General features: G+C 38.1%; 1 protein-coding gene across 6 annotated transcripts in view; it reads right to left on the bottom strand.

The window, feature by feature from the left end:
• ZNF385B (zinc finger protein 385B) overlaps positions 1-25,351 on the bottom strand; it is a 165,792-nt gene that overhangs the window by 78,655 nt on the left and 61,786 nt on the right. The gene's annotated exons all lie outside the window — the stretch shown is intronic.

The raw sequence follows: 25,351 nt of genomic DNA, 5'->3' as shown, positions 1-25,351 counted from the left end.
ACTATGTGCAGAAGCTCAGACTAGCAGCTGAATCCCACTCCTCTCTGCTCATAACCCATTAACTCATATTACAGTATAACTTGCAACTGATAGGAATTGAAGGCACTCAGCCCTGGGATACTTTGCACCATTCAGATTCCAGTCCTAGGTTTTGAAATCCTTCCATCTCCCCACAGCTCCTGCTCCTGGGAGGACAGAATGCATGGGATCAGAGCAAGTATTACCTTTTCTATTGTAAATCCTGTTGTTGAGGAGTCAGAGAATTTCTGAAGATAATTATAAATAGCAGATTATCCCTGGTTTGGTACAAAAAAAATGCAGCAAATCAGAACCTTGTCCTGCAAAGCCATCCCACAGACAAAGCAAGCAGCTGTCAGGGACAGCTGAAAGAGTATTTTCCTATACAAGGGCCTTCCCTTCACTCTCAACTTGACACCACTGCCGTGCTCCCAACACCTCAGTGGCAGTGTGAACTCAAAACCTATTCCCAGGGTTTGCTGCCTGATCCTCCCCCAGCAGCAGGAGCAGCTTTAGCCCCATGAGCAGACCCTGACTTGTCTGTTCCCACGAGGTTCAAGATAATACAGTCAGGAGGAATATTCTAGCAAGTAGTACGGGATAATGCAGAAGAGAAGGAGGAAAACTGAGATCCAAGTGATTCTTCCTCCTCCTCACCAGGCCTCTCTGCTGAAAGACTCCTGCATGCCCTTTCCCAGTCACTGAATTTTCTCGCCCCCTGCCTCTGCTTCCCACAGCCCTGACATCCCACACTTGAGGCTCCTTTCACCTCTACCGTGGCCTCTTGCGAACCCTCAGCTTTCAACAACCTGGCCTCTGTGCCAAAATACATTTTGTTGACACTTCAGAAAGAACACTTCACACTGACAATCATGAGCTTTTGCTCACATTGGACAAAATCTGCTTTTATTAAGAAGCCTTGAATTGACTTTGGAGCTCACACAGGAGCATAAATATTAAATGTTAATATATGAAAGGGCAGGCAGGCTGTAACAGTGGAGGTCTGTTCCTCCAGCTTGGGAGTTTCCAGCTGAGTGAGAACATTCTAATGATAAACTGAAATTAAACACACAAATTGAGTCTAGTTTAACGAATTCTCTGATCTATAGCAGAGGTGCTTAATGTGGAAATAAAATTCTTAAAACCACTACTTTTTGGTTCTTTTGAGCAAATAATTTCCTATCAGTTGAGGGAGAAGAAGATACAATTCTGCATCTCAAACATCACTCATCTAGGGCCTAAGGGACATGATGCGAACAATCACAACAACAAACAAAAGGAGTGGGATTAAAAAAAGGAACTTAATCAAAAAGAGGGCAAGACAATATTTTAAATAAGCTCCTTGCCCACTCTCAGGAGTTTCATTAGTCCAACCTCAGCTTTGCCTCAGCACTTCCTGCTCTAGGCTTATTCAGTCACACAGAGATTGCACAGTTTAGACAAGTCACCTGGGCAGATGCCCAGCAAGACAAGAGCTCATTTCAAAAAGAGAAAGTGCTCTCCTCTCATGAAGGAGAGAGGCAGCAGCCCCCTGTGATAGGGATGCCCAACAGCAGCACACAATGCACCCACTGAAGAGCATCCATCAGGGGCAGCAGGAGGCTTAGACGGGGGCACCACCCCACCCACACAGCAGCAACTCCCACGTTCTGAGTCTGAGACAACACACAGCTCCAGCTACAGACAGAAAAATGCACATCACTGCTGACAGACTGCTAAGTCCAATTCCACACCTCTCTGAAAGGGAGAAGTGAAGGGAAAAGACAAATCTTAATAGTAATGATAATAATAATCACAGAATTAACGAGGTTGGAAAAGACCTTTGAGATCATTAAGTCCAACCTATGACCAAACACCACCTTGTCAACTAGACCGTGGCACTAAGAGCCACATGCAGTCTTTTCTTAAACACCTCCAGGGAAGGTGACTCCACTACCTCCCATGATGATGAAAATAATAATAATAAACCACAATGACATTTCTGATCCTTATGCCCCCGCAGTCAAGCCTGAATGGAAGGGAAAGAAGTCCACACATCATGAAACGAGGTAAAACTCCAATGGAAAAGGAAACAAGTTAAGTGGCAGCCTCAGACTCAGTCCCAGTGGTATTTTTATCAAACATGTTTGGAATTGCTCTCACCTTGGGAGCAAAAAAAATCTTCCCTGAAATACACTTTAAAGAAATGTGTGATGGGACAGGAAATAAAAGGTTTCAATTTAAAGGGTTATGTGGAAAGACTATTTTATAGGGGAAAGACTTTTGGAAAAGATTGTTCAATGAAAAAAAATTCCAGATGGAACTCAAAAAGAAATAAAGCAAGAAACTGATAATGTCAAGGATAAGTTGCATTTGAAGATTAACATACATTCATAACATACAAGGCATGTGAAAGGGTGTGTATTTAAAACTTAGTAGCTATTCACACAAATCGTTGTGGGGTATACTCTACCAGCATCTATCTGAAGCATAGCTTAATTTATTTAGGGAAACCTGAGAAAAACCACACATATAACTTTTTCAGACAAAGTTTGAATCTATCTTTCACATGATTGAAATGACTATAAACTCTTGACTTGCAGTGCTACCAGCTTGCCTAGTATTTCAGCTCCTATATGTCTGTTTTAAATACCTTAAATAAAGAACAATCTGGATAAACTGGGGTGAAGGAGTAGGGCTCTCAGACTACACAAGTGCAGAGGGAGAACAAAATTTAAGACAAACAGTAAATAGAGGTCAAATACATATGCTTTTAAAAGGTACCAAATCAAATAATGAAAACAAAAAACGATGCAGAAACTGGCAAACACACCCACAGATCATCCAATAACTTCTAGCAACAACCACTAAAAGCAGAGATTTAACTGCTGTCTTGCTGTATTACCTAAGAAGTTCCTTGCTGGACTAGTCTGTGAGAAGGTGACTTCCTTGGTGGGAAGGCACAGATATGGGAAGACTTTCCCTCAAGAAGTCTGGTAGAGAGAAGCTGCAGTGCTGCTGGGAGCTAGGGGCCTGGGCAGAGCATGGAAAAGCTGCCACAGCCACCATGCAATGCCCTTGCAATAACTCAAATTAAGAAACCTTGCTGCCCTTCTACAAAGTCCATCTTTCATCTTTTTGATCCTTTTGGTGAGAACAATCATTCCAGATGCAATTTAATTGGAGTTTTTATATTTTCTCAGAGGTCAGTAGCAGATACATCATTATTGATGTTCATATTTCCTTAGGGAATTAATCCTTAGGGTATCATGGTTTTAAAATTTTGATGAAAGGCCTTAAAATTTCCCCTGGATTTGTATTCATAATTGACAGTATTACATAACTTTTAAGTACCAAATGACTCACAACTGGATACAAAATACTGACTTTGTAGAAACTTTGTTATGCTTCTTAATATTTCTTACACTTTCCTTGCTCTAAGGATCTAGCATTTCAGTTCCTGATGTCTGGATTTACGAGAAGCAATTCCTATCTTTCAAGTAGAAGCATTTCCTTTGTTTAATTTTAAAAAGCAAAGATAGTACTGAGATCCTAATTTTTGTTAGATTTGCATAACTACATCTCAAAGTACTGCTCAGACAGCTGTAACAGAAGGATTTCCCAAATCTTAAAACTAGCCCTCCAACTAGGAGCAAAAAAATCTACTGGTTTGCAGACTCAATGTTAAATGTATCTGGATGAATCTTTTCTATTTAGACCAAGTATTAGAAAGTTTTAATTTGTCTTTGGTGGTTAGTTTTTCTGTAATCAGCTCACCCTCCCAGCTCACAAAAGCTGCTCATTCCTTTTAACTCACAATGCTACTCAGATCCTAGTAATGTATCTTTGAAACATTGAGACTATCACTAGTTCTTAAGTAGCACACCACAGTAAAGTAAGTCTTTAATATAACTGGAATCTTGTAAAAAGAAATGGGTTATTTAGCTGTTTTTGTTTGCTTGCTTGTTCCACTATTATTAAGCTGTAATAGGATCCCATCCCCTTCATTATTTGATACTATTTCTCAATGGCCAAACTTGAACAGTGACTCAAAAAGTAAAATGATGGTGCTCTTAATGTCCCAAGAGCAGACTGCTTAAACAGTAAAGTGATACCATTTACAGCTGCTAGAACTAAGCATTTGGCTTAAAGACCTCTCATGTAATGAAACGTGTTTCAAAGCACCACATACACACAGAGAATGCCACTAAAAGTAGCTCCAAGGCTACTGCACGCAGGGGAACAGCAACCCCCAAATGGCAGAATAACCAGTGTCACCTTTATGACACAACCAGTGACTAACTCCACTGCAGGGGAAGCATTGTTCAAAAGGTATCTGTGAGTTGACTTGAAATAGACGATTTTTAAATAAATATTTTAATGAGGTTATTAAGACTGTTCAGTGCAACCAGAGAACATCACTCCTACCTCTAACACCAGGATTAATGTAAAAGGAAATTACTATCTGAACCCCTCAGTGCACCACAAATGTTTGAGGCATAAATACTGTAAGCAAAGAGTGTCCCTTAGTTTGATACACTGTGGCTATAATAAGGAATGACGAGATGGAAGAAATGAATGGTATTTCAAAAGCTTAATATTGGGAAAACCAATATCCAAAGCAATCTATTCAATAAAGCAAAAGGAAAGTGACCCATGGGAAATGCAGGAAAACCAAATATCTTAGGACTTTTAAAGGAAGACCAGAAAGTAATGAAATTAGTGAGTGCAGCCTATTTTCATGCATTTCAATATCAGTTTCACTTGTATTTCAACTGTATTTTTAACATTAAAACCTATAAAATGTATTTAAAATGTGATAATTACCATAATTTTAAAATTTAAAGAGCACAGAGCCACAGAGTAATTATGTAGCCCCTCACACTGCTGATCTTGAAGTATATTCCTTACTATTGAGTATGCTCAGTGAAAAACTGATTAATTTTGTTCTACAGCTAGAGTTCTACTTAATCAGAAATGTACATGGCTCCCCATGGACTCCTTTGCACTCAAGATGCAAAACTAAAATTAAAATACCCCTCCTTTTAAGAATTTACTTATCTTTCATTTAAATTGGACAAAGACCAGATTTTGTGGATTGCTGATCCTATTTCTATTCTCACATATGCTCTTGTCCATTAGATTAATTCTGCTAGCCCCAGAGGACTTACACGAGTAAAAAATAAACATTGAGCAAGCCAGCCACGACACTTTAAGTTGACATGAACCCTGTGACAGTGTGACCTGCAGCACATTAAGCAGCTGATAGGCAGTGGGGATGGTGATCAGCCTTTTGTTTTAAAGCATGTCAGAAATACAACATACCGCTTCAGAGGCCAACTCCTCATTCCACTGCAGCAAGCAGCAAAGCTTCCAATAAAACCAGCATTACAAGATAAAGATTTAAAGGTAAAGGACAACATTCACAGGGAACCTTCTAAAACCTGGTCATTCAGCTTTATAGCTCAGCCCATACCATAAACTATAAAAAGAACAGGAACGAGACGTGGATACCCTACTCCCTCACCTGCCAGTATTCCCTACATCTTTTACTGACTGAGCAGCTACTCTTTCATTGCTATCAAAATCACACAAGCATATACTTACTTTTTCAGTTAAACCACAGGATTGAGTCTGTCCTTATTCCTCAATCTTTTCAAAAGCTTTTAACATTTTGAATTACTCTCTTTTCACGTGCTTTCTTGTTTTGCTGTGCTACTACCTGTCACTTCAGGAAGTTACTGCTAAGTTTTCAAAGACCATTTCAGAGCTACTTTTTGGACCTGTTATTGACATTTCTACCTCTTTAAGCTGTGCCACCACAACATGGTGACAGACTTTAATATACAGTATCTCAAGTTACTGAAAAGCAGTTGTTAATATCAAAAAACTGATTCATTTTTGCACTGGAAATAGAACACATGAATCAACCTAATAGCAGGCCTAGAATTATTGACAAACACTATGAAGAAATAGCCACCTTTTCAGAATTCTTCAGATTTGGTATCTACCCTGAGGTAAACCTAAAAACCCTGAAGCTACCAAAAAAAAAAAAAAAAAAAAAAAAAAAAAAAAAAAAAAAAAAAAAGGCAAACCAACCCACGCCAAGGAATGTAGACAAAACCGTACTTTCCACATCCCTTTTTTAAAGTAATCACTGGATGTTGCTTTATAAATATATAACACTTTTTAAAGGAAAAGCTGATCTGTGGCTGACTTATGTGACAGCCTCTTGCTGTAACTATTGTATTCTGCCCCTTAGTTTCATGAAGGCCTCCTAATACATGGCAGCAAGAACTACTTTCCTAATAACACCATAGGGCTGTATTCCTAAGTAATCTTAAGAAACATAAAACTAATTTATATCTCCAGAGTCTGCAATACTTATAGCTCTATTTCTAAATTTATATATTATATAAAAGGTTATGTGATAATTCAATTTATTACTTTATATTGAACAGAACTATAGAACTATGACAAGTTTCGCATTTTTGGGGGGCAGTGTTTTGTTTTGGAGTTTTACTTATATCAGCCTTTTCTCAATCAATCAAAATAGGCTATTCTACAGGCTTAGGACACCATTCCAAGCTGTTCTATTCTATGGGCTTAGGACACCACTCCAAGCTGTTAAGCAATGTAGTTGGTTTGTGTAATATGGTCAAAAGTATGGCTGAGTGATTTACTGAGCAAGAACAAGAAATACAGGACAAACTTGGGCATTCTTTTGCATTGGGCAAATGCCTTGACATTTAATAGTGCATGTATTGTTGTACAGTGACAAAGGAGAAGAGTTCAAAAAGCAGTTTTCTTTCCTCCATTCTGAAAGTCTCTCTTTTTATATGAGTACCACACAAGCACAGCCATACAAGCAGGGAGCTAAAAATGAAAGCGATGCAAAATGAAGTTCTATGTGGACATGAAGATCCAGGAAGGCCAACAGGTGGGTTTTGAAAATAACATACAGGAAGTACTCCATGTTAACCATGGTGAGATCTAGTGAGCTGCTTCATCCCTTGTGGATAACTGCACTTATCACTGTCGTACCAGTCCCTACCTCTTCAAATGAAGGAATCTGCTTTAACAGGGAACACTGGACATTGGTTTGGATTTATCCCTGAAGGGTGTATATAAAAGTTCTTTGGGGAACACTACCCTTTGAAACATGGAAGACTGAGGTACATTTCTCTTTGGTAATACCTGTTAATGAAATTACCTAATAAAACAGAGATTTCAACCACACAGACTTACAAAATCAAATTTGGTTTCATTGTATAAGCTGAACTTCACTGTCTGGTTTGTATTACTACAACAGGCAACACATTTAATTAGGAGGTTTGCACATGACGTTTTATTGCAAGACCACATTTCTCAGTAACTTATAACATGTCAGTCTATTAGCTGAAGTTTTCCTTGCCTAATTCAAATTTCTGTTATTGCTTTAAATTTCAAGTCACTTCTGAGAAAAGCTATCATAAGTAACTTGAGTGCATATAAGCTTGAACAAATTAAAACTGATAGATATTACCCAATTAAGATTATCTGATGCTGTCCACTGCAATGGATTCTTAGAATTTTGAGGGAATTTCTCATATTTTCACTGACTGTTGGTATATGAAAGAACCTAACCTTTGGTTTATTGACATACCTTCTGAAGTGCTGAAAATCATCTTTCCCTATCCTCACCTTTGCCTCAAGAGAGATTTCAACAACCTCCCAGAAACTCTGACCAGCCTCTGAAAGGAGCATGCTACTTCTAAAGCTCACTCGATACCCACCACCTTCACACACCTGGTTGTACAACCACTGCAGCAGTGGAAAACACCACCAAGGTAAGAGAGCAAACTATCTACTCTGAAACCCAAAAAATTTAGCACAGCTGCAATATCCCAGATGCCTTCTCTCATTCCAATGGAGAGGCTTTTCCAAGGGCTTTGAGGACAGACAGGTCTTTCAGTCAACTATTCTCTGTAGGTAGAACATGTGACCGACAATTGTTCCTACCCACCAAACTTAGGGAAAAACAATATTTTTCTGAGTTCTTGCAGGAAGGATACTGAAAACAAGAGGTACAAAGACATGTTTAGCTTCCTCTTATAAGTTCCTGGGTTCAGCAACTGTTTGCTTGAATTGAAAATTGCTAACTTTTATTGTGAGATAATAATATTAGGCCTGTAGATCAGAGAATAACAAGAAATAAAAGTATACCATCCCCTGTCCTTTCTTGTCCCTTTCTGGTTTGCACTGAGGTCAGTGCGCTCTCCCCTTTACCTTCCCACCCACAGTGAGGACAGAATTCTCCCTAAAGGCACACAGGACAAACAAACATGACAGCGAAGAATTAGCGAAATATATAAGTTAATCATACATAAACAAACTCCTTTTTTCTGCAAAGCAAGCTGTATCAGGATCAGATTTTTCTTTAACTAATCTTCATTAGAGTCTCACCAAAACACTATCAAAAGACCTGATCAAAAACCCAGAAATTAAAGCAGGAGAAAACTCTGCCAAATATAACATACTAAAAAGCAAACCCTTGTTTTAACTGCACAGCTCCAAACCATGGCCAACAAGGTTCTGCAGAAGTCAAGCCAAACCCATCCCCAACCAAACCAGTCTAACTAAAAGAAAGTTGTTGTTCAGATAGATCCTACCTTCTTTTACCAGTTAAACCAACTTTTGTAGGAGAGAGTGCTGCTTGTCTCTGTGTTCTTTACTCTATTGATTGTTGTGTAAATATTAGGCTTCCTGCTTGTGGAGAAACTACTGCAAAGTTTCTTTCAGTTCTGTTTGCACATTTCAAACGTGTGCATGTTTTAGAACAAGGAAGTTTATGTAACGTTCCTGAGAAAGTGCAGTACATCACGGCTCATTTTAATTCAGGTATGAATACATGACACAGATGAATTCACAAAACACTCCTTTCATCTGAAATTTAAGTAGTAACCCTTTTTCCCCTGAAGGTTTAAGCAGCTTTAAGTGATGAAACGATTATATTTTCCTGTTTCTTTAAAGCAGTACCGGATTGAAACAGCTTTGGATGAATCTTTCCTGAATTTATTCAAATATGAATACACCATCAACCATAAGGATATTTGAATAAGTAATTCCAAAAGATGTCAATGTTCTCTGCAGCCATAGAATATAATTTTGAAATTTGCTCAAAGCATTTTAGTATTACAGCACATACAAACATCTTCTCCTCAAAGGCCAAATTTTCAAGTACTGAACAAATCCAAATACTTGTTTGCAAAATCAAGAAATCTGTACATGCATCTGGGATATTTATCTACCTAAATGCAAACTTTTGACATAAATTTTATTTGCACAATGTTCACTACCAGTGCTGCATTACTGAAATTCTTGCTTACCTGTAAAGCTGGTATCATCTTTTCCTTTTTAAATTACTATCTTTTGGAGAGATCATTGGAAAAGTGAGGGCAGACTACTTCTGTACTTATGGATTATCCTTCTTTACTCAGATACCTCCCACAAGTTCAGAGTCCTGTTCAAACACCTCCCTTCCAGGACCCTTTCTGCCCCCCACTGCTGCCTCTTGTGACTCAGTTCCTGTGCCTGCTTCCTCGAAAGTAGGGTCAAGATAGTGCTTGACTACCAGAATGGGTCAGACATCTTCCCTCATCTGCCAGCATTTGCACTGCTCAGCTCTTGCCAAAATTCGTATCTTATTTGGTGCACAAGTTTCCAAGTTTTATTGGGTTTCCCTTCTCAACAGATTCTCTCTCTTCGTGTAACAGAGCTGCATGTTCTGCATAAAGTAGTTTTGAAGGGTTAAAGCCAGGATTTTTTTGGTTAGTTGGTTTGTTCATTTGTTGTTCATTGGGGTTTTCTTTTTGGTTTGTTTGTTTTTGTGGGGTTTTTTTCACTTTTTGAATAGACAGAATTTTCTCTTTTACTTTCATCCCAGTCCAACTGTCCCCAAAGGCTTGATGCCAGTTTCTGGACTCTCACTTCTCTCTCTCAGCTGACAAACCATTTTTGGGCTTGCCAGCTGCTAGGCAAAGCTACAGACAGATGATGCCTGGCCAGCACAGACTGCCCACTGCCTATGCCTTGTCTCCCAGGAGACAGGAACAGCCCAAGATTTTTGGGCTGTCTGCACTGCCCAGCAGAGTGGCCCATTCTGTGGGCTCTCAGATAAGCCACACTGGGAAGCCAAAGATAAATGGGAATCTAGACATTACCATGATAATGGTAGCATAGGGAAACAGTGTCTAGGGATGTTTAACAAAGCATCTTGAGGCTGCATGGAAGATGCAGGTTGCTCCAATTTCAGACAGGATTAACACATTTCTAAACAGAGATTGCTGAAATCAAGTAAATTAACAACAGGAACAACCAGATTTCTCTCAGGCTTCTCTGTTAAATCTGCTACAACATGTATTTCTGTGCAACACAGCAAATTACTACTGTGATTGTATCTGAACACACAAAATTACAAAGAAGCAAAAGGTCTAGAAAAACCAGAAAGCCATTCCCTACAAAAAAGAATCCAGCACCCAAGGTATAAAACTATGATCATCAAACAAAACATAGAAACGAGGTCACAGACACATATATGGAGAGAAAAAGGACAAGGGATAAATGCTTATGAAGTAGCTGTATTAACAGTCCTGAAGCACATACAAACATGCAACCTAATTTGCTGAAATCTCATCAATTCAATCAGACTAAACTAAATTCTGCACTAATCTTAAATTCTGCCTCACAAGAACACCTCTCCACGCCATTTTCTTGTCTTTAGAAAGTTAAATAAGGTGACAGTAACAAAACATTATGGTCAATGATCACGCATCAGTTTAGGTAAAAAAAAAAGAGAGAAATTTAAGTAGTAGTTTTAAAAGCAACAGAATCCTACTGATGCCTTTTCCTGGTCTTAAAATCAAGAGTCATACACGGTTAGAAGGGGAAAAGGGATTTTACCTTGGTATTTATTTTAAGGATTGTTAAGTGCACACGTCCAGGTCATATGCATCGAGATGCACACCACTGAGTATATCTCCAAAGATCTGGTATAACATTATAGGTTTTACTAATTAGCATATCTATCAAAGATTCCCCAATGAGAGGCTCAAGTGAGCCCCCCTCCCCAAGGAACCTTCCCCTGGATGGTTCTATCTTAGTTTACAGAATGTGTTCTGGAGAGGACTTTGGGGTATGGGGCACACTGATCCCTAGCTACGAAGCTTCTAAAATGTTTAGTCTCTTAGCTTGACAAACAAGTCCAAGAATGTAGGCAAAAAGCACTGGGAATACAGAAGCTGTAAAAAGGTATAACAGGGGTAAAAAAGAAAAGGCAAAAATCTTCATGGCATCACTCTGAGGTGTAATTTACCACATACCAAAGATGATCATCCTTACACAGGACAAAAAGTAATTTAAACACTCAAATCACAGAAAATGAGCATTCTGTTACTATTTATTTCAACAGCTTAAAAACCTACCAATGACATTCCCCAGTCAAGGTTGCCTAGTATTAAAAAAACCCCCAAAAACATTAAAGGTGTTTTCTACAAGCTGATCATCTAACTATAAACAGGACTTTGAGGACAGAAGAGAGCATTTATGTTTTTGACCTACCAAGGCATCCTAAGAGGAACTTTTTGAATGCATCATGCACATTTGAACACTGCAGTTAAGCAATACTGTATAATCTGCAACACATTAACAACTCTGAAATTTAATAATTTCAAGTTGTTCTTTAAAATACACATGAAGGCATTCCCTATTTCAAATGCTACTACTAGTTGTGCTTACTAAAACTATTATAAAAATAATAATAGTCAACAGGTTTTAGCAGCATAATGATAAAAGAGAATTAAAGACATGCAATAATTAAACATTAATTTTTTTACAGTGAACCGTCAGTAGGCTCACAAATAAGAAACTTTTATTTTCATTACTTAAGAAATACATACTTCCAATGGACTTGCTAACAAAAATTTTCATTTAGAGCCTTCCTTCAGAAAATGTCATGATTACCATCTAAACTGGAGAAAAAAAGTTCAAATGCTGATTTTGGCATTTGTATTTCTTTGACGCAGTTTACCCAAAGATAAAAAGTATCTAAAAAAATAGATCCCAGTCACCCCCAGTGCTTATATTTCCAAATTTGACTACTCTGTTCCTAAACTGCAGTAAATGAGTACAGCTTTCACTAATGGATTGCTATTAAAAATAAATCAGCTAAACAGTGCCTGCATTTCTCCTTCCATACAGCTGGAGCAAGCATACAGCGCTCTATTATGCAGCTGCTTGAAAGACAGATTTCAACCTCCACATGGAATTACTTACCCAGAAGCATGTTTCTCTTCTGCAGTTAGTTCAGCAGAATAGAAAGTTCTGCACAATAGATATAGCAAAAAGAATGTTCTCACAAGCTCCTTTTTGACTTGGTGCAAGCCTTGAGTAGGGTTTGAGGTTGTGCTGCTGAGAAATATGCCTTGCCCCACAGAGCTGCTGGGACACTTTACTTCACTCCCATTGGTGAATGATACCTCTTCAGGCAATGCCCAAGTGATGCAGACAGGCAGCAGCTGGTGCCACCTTAATTTGAGGCAACAAAACCATAAAGAAAAGAGAAAGTAGTCACTTCTGTAAAATTTTTAAAGTTGACGTATTTTAGTATATAGGTACTGTAATTGGTTTTAAAATAGTTACCTATCTTTCACCAGGAGAAAAACTCCGTACAGAACTAATACAGTGCATCGAGGAAAACTGAAACAGTAGGCAAGTTTTGCAAAAGTAAACATCCCATCTTTCTATAATGCTTAATTTCATTACAGCTGAATTTGTCTGCTCTGATACAAAAGACTTCTTTTAAAGAACTACAAACAGGGAGCTGGTTTGGGACTTTTTATTTAGCCCAAAAGTCACCAAGACCAAACTGGACATGCAATAAAAACATTCAGAATGCTGCTGCTACTATGGCAAGTACCTACTGCTCAGTAAAATTGACCACAGGTACTATTTGCCCAAAATTAAAATTAACCTTTGCTATGAAGAGGAAAAATATCCCTCTTCATATTACAGAGGCAAAAGGCACATAATCTCAAAGCTGAGACTCAAATCAAAAATTTCAAACCAAGAGGATCCTCTCTAATCTGCAGCCCCTCACTTTGGGATGTGCTGTGTCAGTACACATCAGCTGGGGTCTGCAAAGAATTTGTGACTCTTCAAAAGAATTTTTTCAAGCACATCCTAGTAAGGACACTTAATAGAAAGAGTTTTATTAACAATAAAATTTAAAAATTATGGGAGAGAGAGAAAGAAAACATCCCAAATTATTAGGAACAGATTTTTACCTCATGCAGTTTGCAGTTACGTTACATAATTCCTCATTGAGAACTAATGATTACAGAAGAAATCCTGTATATAATCCTTCCACTTTAATGCTTTGTGTTAAATATATAAAGATTTACTTAATCTTCTCATTTGTTTTTTACAAAAGTGAAGGAATGAGAAGAGAGGTAAAAGATGACTTTAAAAAGCAAACTTCTTGGAAGAAATTTCCATGTCTCTAGAAATACTAGACAGAATTTCTGTGGCAAGATTAAATTTGTACCCAGTCCTGAATAAAGTATATTGTTCCAGTGACAACACTCTTCTCTAGTATGTGACTGTTGGTTACTCAAAACAGCACATATGAAAATTTAGCTTAAACTTAATTTTATTCTACAACCTCCTACTCCTCCCTTCCACTAAAGGGGGATTACTTTTATAATTACCTGCTAACATGAGTTGGCAGCAATTACATAATTTTGTTACATGTCCCAAAATATTTGGTACTCTTGAAGTCCCTTTCTTAAAAAAAAAAAAAGAAAAAAAAAAAAAAAAAAAAAGGTGGGCATTGCTAGCAGTGGAAAAAATGAATCAGCTTTGACATAAAAAGGCAAATAAAAATCAAACCAAATTAAAAATAAACCTCTCTGATTTTTAAGCAAATCTTGGAAGATGTGACTCATTCTCATTGCACATTGGGATTGGTAACACCAAACTTCTGTGAAATTTTATGTGGGTTTTATATAGACTCTGATGACTTCACAAGATGACCAGTATTCTCAATAAATACTCTGTTCTCTCATGCTGATAGTAATATTAATAATAGCATTTTCTGTGATGACTGAAGGATTTTTTTTTAATTTCACTGTTAACTGCAGAAGTGTCTTACACCTTCCATAAGCATGTAGTAGGTTTATGCATTATAGAAAGACAAAACAGCAGGGACTGTAACTCCCCCGAACTGGAGGCATAGCTCCCTCACGCCCACCACTTGCTCAATGACTGCAGTGTCTCTTTTTTTGGCAATGTTTGATAGTTCCTTGCTAAAATCATTACAATGCACTAGTTTTAACCATTTATCTAGTTTAACGTGCCATAGCTCCTTTCCATTTCCCTCTTAACAGCATATATCACCCTGTCTCACAGAAGACCAGACCTTGGTTTCAGAGGAAGGTCTTAACACACTAATCTCAGATTTAATGTGTCAGCCTGCCCTCTAGCTCACATCTAAAATGGGATCTCCAAGCACAAACCATCACAGTGTTAACTAGAGTTTTCTCTTCTCCTCGCTTTAAACAATGCTAACTCCCATCTACGCGACTGATAGCCACTGTCTCAAGATTTTGGAGGTGCCCTGACCTTTTTTGTCTGAGAAGGCCTCTTCAGAGATCCATAACAGCACAGAATGCCTCTTCACATTATGAGCATGATGGACTCTGGGTATTGAGGGCATGCAATGCACTTGTGCAAGCACAACAGAGGTGCTGTGGGTGGGAAGGAAAGCAGAACAGCAGCTGTCGCTGTAGTACCAAGACGGCACAAAGAACGACACGGATCCAGGATCGGGTTCAAAGGCCAGAAATGGCTAGGTTTAATTATATAATTCAGCTTATATAGCTTTGTTCACAAGGGTGGCATAAAACCATTGGATGCTTGACCATCCGCCTCCCAGAGGGATTGGCTGAACAGCGTAACACCCATTTCCAAAGTATTTTTCCCAGTGAACCAAAACAAGTCCATGCAGGTGTGAGTCTACAGAACTTTCTTCCACTGTTTCTCAGCTAAAGCATGAGAAAGGAAAACTTCACAAAATGCTTCAGTAGCTGGAAAATTCCTCTGCTCCTGCTCTTTAGCATCTACAGACAGCAATTCCTTTTGGAACAGCAGTCTGAGGCGGTCATGCGGCTACTGCATTATAGATGAAGAAGTCACGAGGGTGAGGATAGGTGGCTGGAAGAGAAAGGAGAAAGTGGAATACAGAAGAGAAAGGTGTGGGAGGAAGGTTTCAAGACAGTATAATATGTGTGAGAAGAACTCAATTAAAGGGCTAATGTTATTGTACCAGAAAAAGAGATGAAAAGAAAGCAAAAACATTAAGATGAAAGTAAAGCAGGCAAAGAACAATGGTGAATTAAATATAAAAATGAATGCATTTTTTTTCCCAAGCAGCTGTGAGGTGCTGACCTCCCATAACACAGTGGTACGATGTTCACTGCAAGTGGCACACCCACACCACACATCTAAGCAAGGGAAAGAGAGAAAAGAGAGCACAAAAGTATGCACACTAGAACCACAGAGCAATAAGAAAGGAAAGGCCTCTACAAGAGGTTATCTGAGGCCAAATGCACTCAGGTGTCATTCACAAGCAGCTAGCTCCTGTCTAGTCAAAGAAAGAAAAGCTGACACTGAACAGCTCAACTGCCAAGATGCTCAGGTGGTGGCTTTTTTTTTCCTTTTAAACCAAAGCTCATACTTTAAATTCTTCCCTCTGTATTTTTTCTCTTTTATCTGGAGGCTGGAGAAGTGACATTTTGAGCACTTTTAATATTTTACTTATCTCAGCTAACAAGTTTTAATAACAAACAAAAACCACCCAGAATCTAAAAACATCTCTACAAAGCATGTTGTTTTCACTTAGATTCTATGTCCACGCTCTCCCCCACACACTGCTTTGATACAGGCAACTCTCCCTAGCAGAATGGAATATGACATGCTTGTATTTTGACTGATTAGAAATTTGGAGAATTGTACTGTCAGGATGTGACTGAAGAGAAATGGACAGTATATGCAGATGTGCTTTATTTTCAGATTGAGCACTGACAAAAATCATCCTTCCAAGAAGTCCAAAATTTAGCAGTTCGGACTTCTGTAGAACTAAGTGCCAAACAGCATTAGCACCCTACTGTCAAATTCATAAAAGGCTTCTGCATAGCCATGCCTGGATCCTTTAGGTTTTGCCCTTTGCTTTTCACACACAAGCAACTCTTTCAGCTTGTTCCTGTTCTCAAGGTTTTCTTTTCAGTGCACCATATACTAGCCACATACAGAATTGTTACAGCAAATTTTCACACAAGGGCAATTTAGACAAAAAGTGGGCAATATCTGGTAATAACATAAGAATTAAGAAAAAGACAAAACTTAGTAGCTAAGGTTTGACCTTGTTTTTATCATACTACCCCATCATGATGCTTAATTCTCAACTTTGTTCACCAAATATTTTCACATATGTTTTCAGCAGAAAAATGCTACTGTTATGATCTCAGATATAATGAATATCATGAATATTTCAATGAATTTATAATGATGTGTAGAATATCACACTAATGAAGTAGAAACACACTCCAGAGATATTGACTTCAACCAATGATTAGTATGTAAAAGAAAGGACCTTTATTCAACAAAGACCAGCGACCCTCCCTATCCCTTGTAATAAAGGATCAGTAATCCAAATTTTATTAAGCACAGGTAGTGCCAAATCACCCATACTTAACTTCTAAAATTCAAAGCAGGGCTCAAAAGCCAAGGTTGAGGTAACTTTGTCAGGAGAATACCAATGCCCTTCAAACGTGGTGGGAAATCCACTGGCCATGCTTGAGCTGTATTTTAATACACTGCACTTAATACAATCCCTAAGAATCATCCCAGTTTGAAGGAGGAAAACAGAAGTTAAGGTGAGGTAGAACAACCAGATCCTACTGTACAGTCACAAAGAACACGCAGAAGATGTGGTCAAGCACATGTCCAGTGAGTAACAGTTAAATCCCTTTCTCAGTAGATAAATTTCACAAGACATGACAAACTCCCAGGGCTTTCCAGAAACATCTCAGAACAGATAAGTATTGAATCAAAGGAGTTCAATTACTCTCCCCTCAGTCTTTTCCCCTCATCAAGTTAATTACAGTGAATTGTGGTACATACTAACACAGATTCAAAGCACAGGCAAGCAACTGTATTCTTTTGAACTCTTAAATCTTAGCCCCCACCAAGACATCTGCACATCCAGTTGTATATATATTACAGCTCTTCCTTTTCCTGTCATCCAGCCCTCATTAAGCTTGGCTCCAGGAGAACGCAAAAAAGCAATATTTCACTCAGCCCCAGATTATGCATAAGGCATATGTCTCACGGCAAGCATAAGCATATTCTTGAAATATATATGAAAGGACTATTAAAAACTATCAGCTCTTGCTGGTGTCTTGTACTTTCATGAAGTAAATTCTGTTTGAATATCTACTTCACACAGATGCATCAAAAAACCCCACAAAACAAATAAGCAAACAAAAACCCCCTCAACTTTCCCAACAAACCATACTTTTTTTTTCAGGGACTAATATTCAAAAAGTTTCAACATAGGCAAGAAGCACCAAGACAGTTTTACTGAGAGAATGAAGGTATAAGAAATAAACAATACATCCAGGTATAACATGAGTTGACAGCTCAAACTGACTCCAAATTACCATCTGAGTTTTTTGTTATGAAAAGCGTAGCATCCTGATGCAAGAAAAAACAGAAAAAGAAACTAAACCATATCAAAAACAACATTCAGGACTCACAGGCTCACTAATTAAGGGATCTCATTGGAAGACTTATCCAAGATGTCAGTTACTCTTTCTGTTCCGATTTTAACTTACCACCTCCCTCCTAAATTGACATTCTTGTTTAATGGAAGGGCACAACAGGAAGTTTCTACAGATGAAATCACTTCTGATAAAATGCAGGGCTGGAAGACTGTACAGCCTAATTGTAAGGCAGGTGTTTCAACTGGGTGCAGGTATGACACAGTATGACTCTCTGAGCATTTGTGCTCATCCCCAGTCATAAAACAGAGGCTGAGGAAAGTCTCCTGCCTTCAGGGGCTGAGTTGCTTAACCAGCACAATCCAAGAAACTTGATTTCTACCCATACTCTGTAAACGTGAAGTGAGATGTCTGTTCTGTGGACTCTGTATTGGCTCCAAACTTCTCCCACACAGCCTCTTCACGCTGGGGAGGAATTGCACATTTCCCAAACTCCCTTCAATCTTTCCTCTGTTTGCACTTCCTCTCAGTTTTCCTTTTCTTGGTCTTTCCATCTATCCTTTCTCTACTTAAATTCACACCCCACTGTGCGTAACTATGATCACACTGGCCTCTCTTCCTTTCTTTTCTCTTCCTGTATACCAAATCCTTTTCCTTTCCAGTGCTGCTTGAGTTAGCAGCTGGGTTTTTTCGGTGGTTTTTTGGGTTTGTTTGTTTTGGTTTGGGTTTTTTTTTTGTTTTGTGTTTTGTTGTTGTTTGTTGTTGTTGTTTTTGGGGTAGGTTTTTTTTTGTTTTGTTTTGGGGTTTTTTTTTGGTTGTTGTTGGTTTGTCGTTTTTTTTTTTTAATTCCCTTTTTTCCCCTACCCACAGGATTGCATAATACCGCATCCTGGAGTCTGGGTTTCAGTATATCTGCAAAACACCAGATCAATGGCACCCATTTCAGAGCCAGCTGAAAAGAAAACGCACTCTTGCATCAGCATAACTACACTGCAGACCATGGAAAGGGAGAAAGCTGACAGAATGGAACCACCCAGCACAAATAACCATGCCAGGGTTATTCTGGACATGGAAGATGCATGTGAGATGCTGACCAAGGGCTCTGTGCTGCACTGGGAGGATTGTTTCTGTGGTCAGGCAGCTGCATTCCTGTACTAGGACACAGTCTGCTGTAGTAAATTTTTTCTGAAGCAGATGGATGTTGTTACTCAACAAGGAGACCAGTCTCTCAGAGCATGGTGACACACAGTAGCTCATTTTTATTTCAGCCTTAGGTGTGAAAGTCATTTAAACTGCTTAAATGACACAAGACATGGGGTTAATTTTTCTTGGCAGCCAGCCTTCTTTTTCTACAAAGTCATCAAATTGTGTACATGGGCTTTGCAGAGATGGTGTGTGTTCAGACACACCAGAATTAGTAGTAGATTTACACCAGTTGAAATCCATCCCCAGAGGTTTGCAGGTTCACAGATGCACACAGTCGTTCAAACATTTCTGAGACTCCATAAGTTTATATATATCTACTATAAACATAAGCATATGCTCCCAAAGCTGTGTATGAACAAGTGCAAGATATGCAGAAGCTTGGCTGAAAATTTCCAGGCATTGGATAGAACAGAAAACAACCCACCCCAGCTCCAGGAACAGCACTGCAGTAGTGGCTTCACTGTCAAACCTCCACCTATACCATTTCAATGGAAAATTCCATCAGTTTGCTCTGCAGCTTCCAAAGCTAACAGTTCTAAAAACATCACAGGAATTGTGTAGGTTATGCTACTACAGCTCAAAAATCACAGCAACATTTTAGAGGAATTCATCCTGAAACATTAACTCGGACTCCTGTTATATTTTACAAGCATTCTGTACAGGTTATATTCGCACTGTATACATGACATCCTCCCTTTCTTCATCTGGATAAAATACTAATCTTGAAATTTTAACCTCTAAGGTTCTCCCTTGATACCTCAGCTGCCTTTTTTCACGTGCATTTGGGTGTGTATTTCCTTCAGGGCATCTGAGATGTACCTGTTCTATCCCTTTGTGACAACATGCTCACACAAGACATCCTTTCTTTAAGGGGGCTCTCAGTCAGCTAATCCAAGTTCTCTGGAGACATTTAAAGAAGTGATAGCATTAAGTAAGGTCATTCCAGGCACCTGTTATGAATTTTCAAGCAACCTAATTTAATTAATCATAGACTGAAGTAATTTGGATTTGCTCGGTCAGATTGGCATGTATTTTCTCTGATTTTCTTGAAACAAGTTTGTTTGGACTTCAGCAGATTCACAGCACTGCAGTCAGTCTGCCACCCTTTTGGCAAAGTACCAACATACTGCAATGCATGACAGGATGCAGATTCATTCCCATAAAAACATAACTGAGCTTTTAAATGTCATACAGAAAACAGATAAGCATTGCAAAATTATTTTTAATACATGCATATGCATTTTTTAATTTATAAATCTTATTTGATCTAGGTTATTTCAACATTATTATTAACTAAATAAAAATATCAAAGCGTAAAGCCATTTGACTAAGCTTTCCCTAATATGATGATTATTCCTGAGGGCTATTTCACTATTATCTGCCATTCAACCCAGTTTGCCGAAGCACTGATCCTCTGAAACTACACAGAAGCCAAAAGAAACTGCAGATACTGTGTCCTTGGAAAACTAGGCCAGCTGTCTTTCTGCAATTCTTTAGCTTCACCTCAGTTTAAGTCTGAATTAAAAGAAATCACAACCTATGCTCTCGTTAAATGAATGGTACGGAACCACAGTTGCAATCACACCTGCTCATACAGTTCTAATTTAGGCTGCCCTGATAAGCTGGTTTCCCCCAAAAATACAGGCATGACCTACTAGAATGAATGAGGCTTACATGCGCCCTGCTTGTAAGCGACTCTGTGAGACAGCTTTTGTTGAGCAAGCCAGTTCACTGGGGAAGCTCTGTGCATTGGCACACAATGAAACATGAAGAACAAACATCCAGGACCAGATGAACTAAAAACAGCTGAATGAGATGGACTATGCAGTACAGCCAGCATCTCCTTTAGCTGCAGAACATTTTGGCACCTAATAGCACTTAAATTTAATGGAAAATAGACACAATTTACTTTGTCTTTTAAACATATAAGGACTCTCTCATTGAAAAAGTCTTCTGGATAAATGAACATTTCATCTAAAGTTTTGTTATCAGCTCTCTCTACCAACGTACAAAATTATTCCCATGAATCCCTCACTTTGCATATTTACGTCTGGCCTGTTGGGCTCAGCAAAAAACGTGGTGGACATCACTCAGTATTTTCCAGTTTAATAAAATCATAGTAGTTGTGTTCTTAAAAAGCAGCTGGAAGTTTAAAAAAGTAGTTTTAATTGAATTGACCAGAGGACCACTTTCTGTAAATGAGTCAGTTTATGAAGTCTGCTCATTTTGACAGCTGTAGAACCATACTACATACCAGGGAAAGGTAAGTTACATCATAATGACTACCAATATATTTACAATTATAGTAAGATCACTTCTGTGTCTCCTTTAGAAACAAATAGTAAATTGATTATATAAATATTGTCTGGATAGATTAACTGGGTAGCTTGGGTTTGCTGTCTGCACTACAGTACTGCTGGTTAAAACAAGTAACTTGACAAGTGCCTTCACTTAGTGAAGGGGCAGTACAAGAAACAACCTCACCCACTTTCAATGTATCTGCATTTATTTAATCATGATATTATCTTACTATTTCTGTATTGCACATACTTCTAAGCCTTCATGCCCATTGGTCTACTGAGCATGTCAGGTATCTTCTTTCATTTCACTGATTTCAGAGGAAGATTTAGTGGATGCACAGTGGTTTAGCAGACTTAGTAGAAGATGAACAAAAATGGCTGAACTTAGAACTTAACCTTATGTTTCCTCTTCTCAATATCATATTTTTTAGATATAAAATAACAGTTTTAAGAATTTTCTTAAAAAAATTTGCTCCTGAGATGGAAACTTGAGAAAGAGTAAAACTGACTTGACTTCAAAAAACACCACACATACAGGTAAATGAGTGTTTAATCTGGCATCTCAAATCATTAACTATATGTTGTGTATGAGAAAACAACTGCTTTAGAAAGAAGTATAGGTTTCATATAAAAGGTAACTCCCAGAAAGGAAAAGCCTGTACAATTAACTCAGTATGAAATCCTACAATCCAAGACCTTACATCCTTCAATATCAATTTGAAGAATACAGACTACCGAAGCATATTCTGTCTTTAGGGGATTAACCTGCACAGGGCAGCCATTATCAAATACATCACAAGAAAGGGGTGAGTACCTCCTGAACCTAGAAAAGGACCCTTACAGAAAATTTCTGCTGTCTTTGGAAATAAACTTAACCTTCAGCCAAGCAATTCTCTCCCATAATTGTAAATAAACATGAAAGATTGGCAGCAACAGAACTGTGAAATATTAGTAGTTACACATTAAGAAATCGGCAAAAAGATAACTCAGTATTTTGGTTTTGGACATCTCTGAAGTCAGGCACAACAAGTGCTCTTCTGTCTACCCCTCCCAAACAGTTCCCGTTAATTTGTTTCAGTCAGCATTGCTGGCTTCTGACAAGAGAAAAACTGACTAATGAGACAAGTGTTTCTTACCAGAGCCAGATTTGGATTTAGACTGAAACTTGAGATGAAAAGAAAAGCCAGAGTAGCTTTGTCACAACCCTTTATATAACCTTCTATTTTCATACATGAAACAGAGTGACATGAAGACCAGCACCAAAATACATCTTGCAACCTCAACTCTACTTGTTGAGGAAGACAGATATCCTCACTTTTCCTCACAGAGAAATGGCCATCATCCATCAATAACAACTCACATATAACGAACAGCATAAAATAGAAACCACCTCTGACATAACTGGCTGTGAATCCAAACACAGAGATTGCACAACAGTTTAAACTCTGGTCATTTCAGTCACTTTGAAATCTCAGTATGAAAAAAAAAAAAAAAAAAAAGTTCAATCTTAATTAAGATTAATCTGTAATCCTCAATCCACAGGGGCTTTATAAACAGACAGAGATGTCATCATCCCAGTCTTCTCAGTGCTTGTCAGGCTGCACCCACAGTACTGTGTACACTTCTAGTCCCTACAAACCAAGAAAGATGTGAACAGAGTGGAGAGGTCCAAAGAAGGCCATTAATGGTGATCAAAGGGCCGGAGAACCTGCCCTGTGAGGAAAGACTGAAGGAGTTGGACTTTTCTCCCTGGAAAAGAGAAGGCTTAGGTGAGAACTCATAACAGTATTTCAGTACTTAAAGGACAGTCACAAAGGCTCTTTTCTCCATGAGGATCCACATGGAGAAGACAAGGTGTGAGCAGTGTGGGAGATGCTTCACTTGACATGAGAAAAAATTACAGTGAGATGAGAATGCACTGCAGCAACCTCCCCAGGAACATGATGGAACCCTCATTGCTGGAGGATTTCAAGATGTGAACAAGCTGCCAGATAATCTCATCATGACACCCCTTCCCAGAAAAGCCTAACTGAGATGGTCTTTTAAAGGTCCCTTCCAACCCAGGCTGTTCTCTGATACCGTGATTAACCAGTTTTGCAAGACTGTGTTTGATAAAGGTTATGAGTATGCACATATAAGCTGATGATACCAAAAGACATTAAAAAAAAAAAATCAATATAGTGACAAAAATGTGTCACAAGAATGTTAAATTAACATAACACAATTCTATCAGAGAATTTAGCTCTTGTTCGCCCCTTTTCAAAATAGCCATTGAAATTATGCTATGATTTCCACAATTTTGCTTGTGCAGTGTTCGTTAAGCAAGTTCCAGATCGCAGACACTATACATAGCACAGTCCAAAGATCAACAGCTTTATCTAGTAATAGACAGATCTATATATACAATTCTAGAGCATAAAACTAACATTAAGAAACCTCATTAAATCTATACTCATGAAATCAATCTACAGAGAAAAGCGGCCATCTATACTGCTAACAGCCACTCGCCAAAATCCCTGTAGACTATGTGAATTGAGTTCATTCCTTGTAGAGAATTCTGAGAGCTGGAAAAGCCATTGTTCTTATTACTAAATGACCACAACTCAAAATACTGTGACTTAAAATACTCAAGATATAAAAGTTCCAAGAACGATTCAGTTAAGAGGCTTTTTAAATACCTGCATTGCTCCATGTATTCTCTGAAGCTGCAGCATGAAAGTGACACAGGAAATCCACTTCTATATTCAAATAAAATTATTATATAATATCAGGGTTTGGAAAGGTAAATATGAAATAATTTCATGTCTTCAGATGCTGAGACATGAGGGGAAACAAAGAAGACCCCCCCCCCCCTACAATTTGTCAGGTTCTCTCATAACATTGACAGGAAAGTGCTTTTGTATTGTAACTAGCTGTGATAGCACTTAACATCAGATGTTCTGTGCTCCTCTTCCTCAGAGAAAGCAATTTTTTGTAGCAGAAAAGAATAGACAGTAATACTCACCTGGAAATAGTATTATTACCATTTTGCATAGGACTTGTGTCTTATTATGACATGTATTCCTTAGTTTTACAAACAGAAGTTCAAAACCCAAGTCCTTTATTCATCTTGTACCTCCCCAGTTTTGTGTTGTCTATCCAGAAGAATTTTAGCTCACCAAAATAAAGCTATTATCAATTTTTAGTATATTACATTACTCTGACACGTTCTTTCATCCTCCCTACCCTACTTCATGCGAACTTTATTACTGCAGTATCAGCTACTGTTTTACTTAAATCATCTCCTCTCTTTACATGTTAACATAAAGCAACATCACATAATTTTGTCTCTGTTACATGTCAAGATAAAAAGATCAGAATAAATTCTCAGCCAACTCTCCAAGCAGTCCACACCTGGTTTAAACCCTTTTCTGTGCAGTTGAACACTAGCAGCACTAGTACTTAAATGAGGGGAAAAAAAAAAGGCATTCAAAAAATTGGTCCTAAATGATACTGGCTCAAGAAATGAGAGACCAGCTCATTAATACAAGAATTTACCTTAAAACATAGTCATAGCTTCCTGCTCAGACATCTTCAAGAAATGAATCAAGTGGATGTTGCTAAGAATATTTCAAAGATCTCTTCTCAGTAACATATAAGAAGTCAAGTGTTAACTTGTCAATATTGTTAAAATAGAGCTTTAATGCTGGTCACAATAGATGGAATTTTTATAAAGAAGCCTCTACATATTATCATTAATCTTACTTGACCTGAAACAAAAAAAACCTGTAAAAATGCAGGCCCTATTTCCCTTTTGTACCTTCTATGAGTTTGTTGTGCTATTTTTTTGTTCCTTGCCTGTGCAAAGCAGAGGTCATGCTTAAGCATGCTCAACCACCTTGCTGAAGAGAATACTAATGTACAAGTTACCAAGAGCAGATTTATTTACATAATTTAGATCCATATCAAATAAAGCAAAATTCCCCAAACTTATTTTACTTTATATATATATTATTATGTAGTTTCTGAGGTTTTTTCCCATTTTTATTAAGA

The sequence above is a fragment of the Corvus hawaiiensis genome, chromosome 7 (assembly GCF_020740725.1).
Source record: "Corvus hawaiiensis isolate bCorHaw1 chromosome 7, bCorHaw1.pri.cur, whole genome shotgun sequence".
NCBI classification, from domain to species: Eukaryota; Metazoa; Chordata; class Aves; order Passeriformes; family Corvidae; genus Corvus; species Corvus hawaiiensis.
This window is presented reverse-complemented; position numbering and strand designations above follow the sequence as displayed.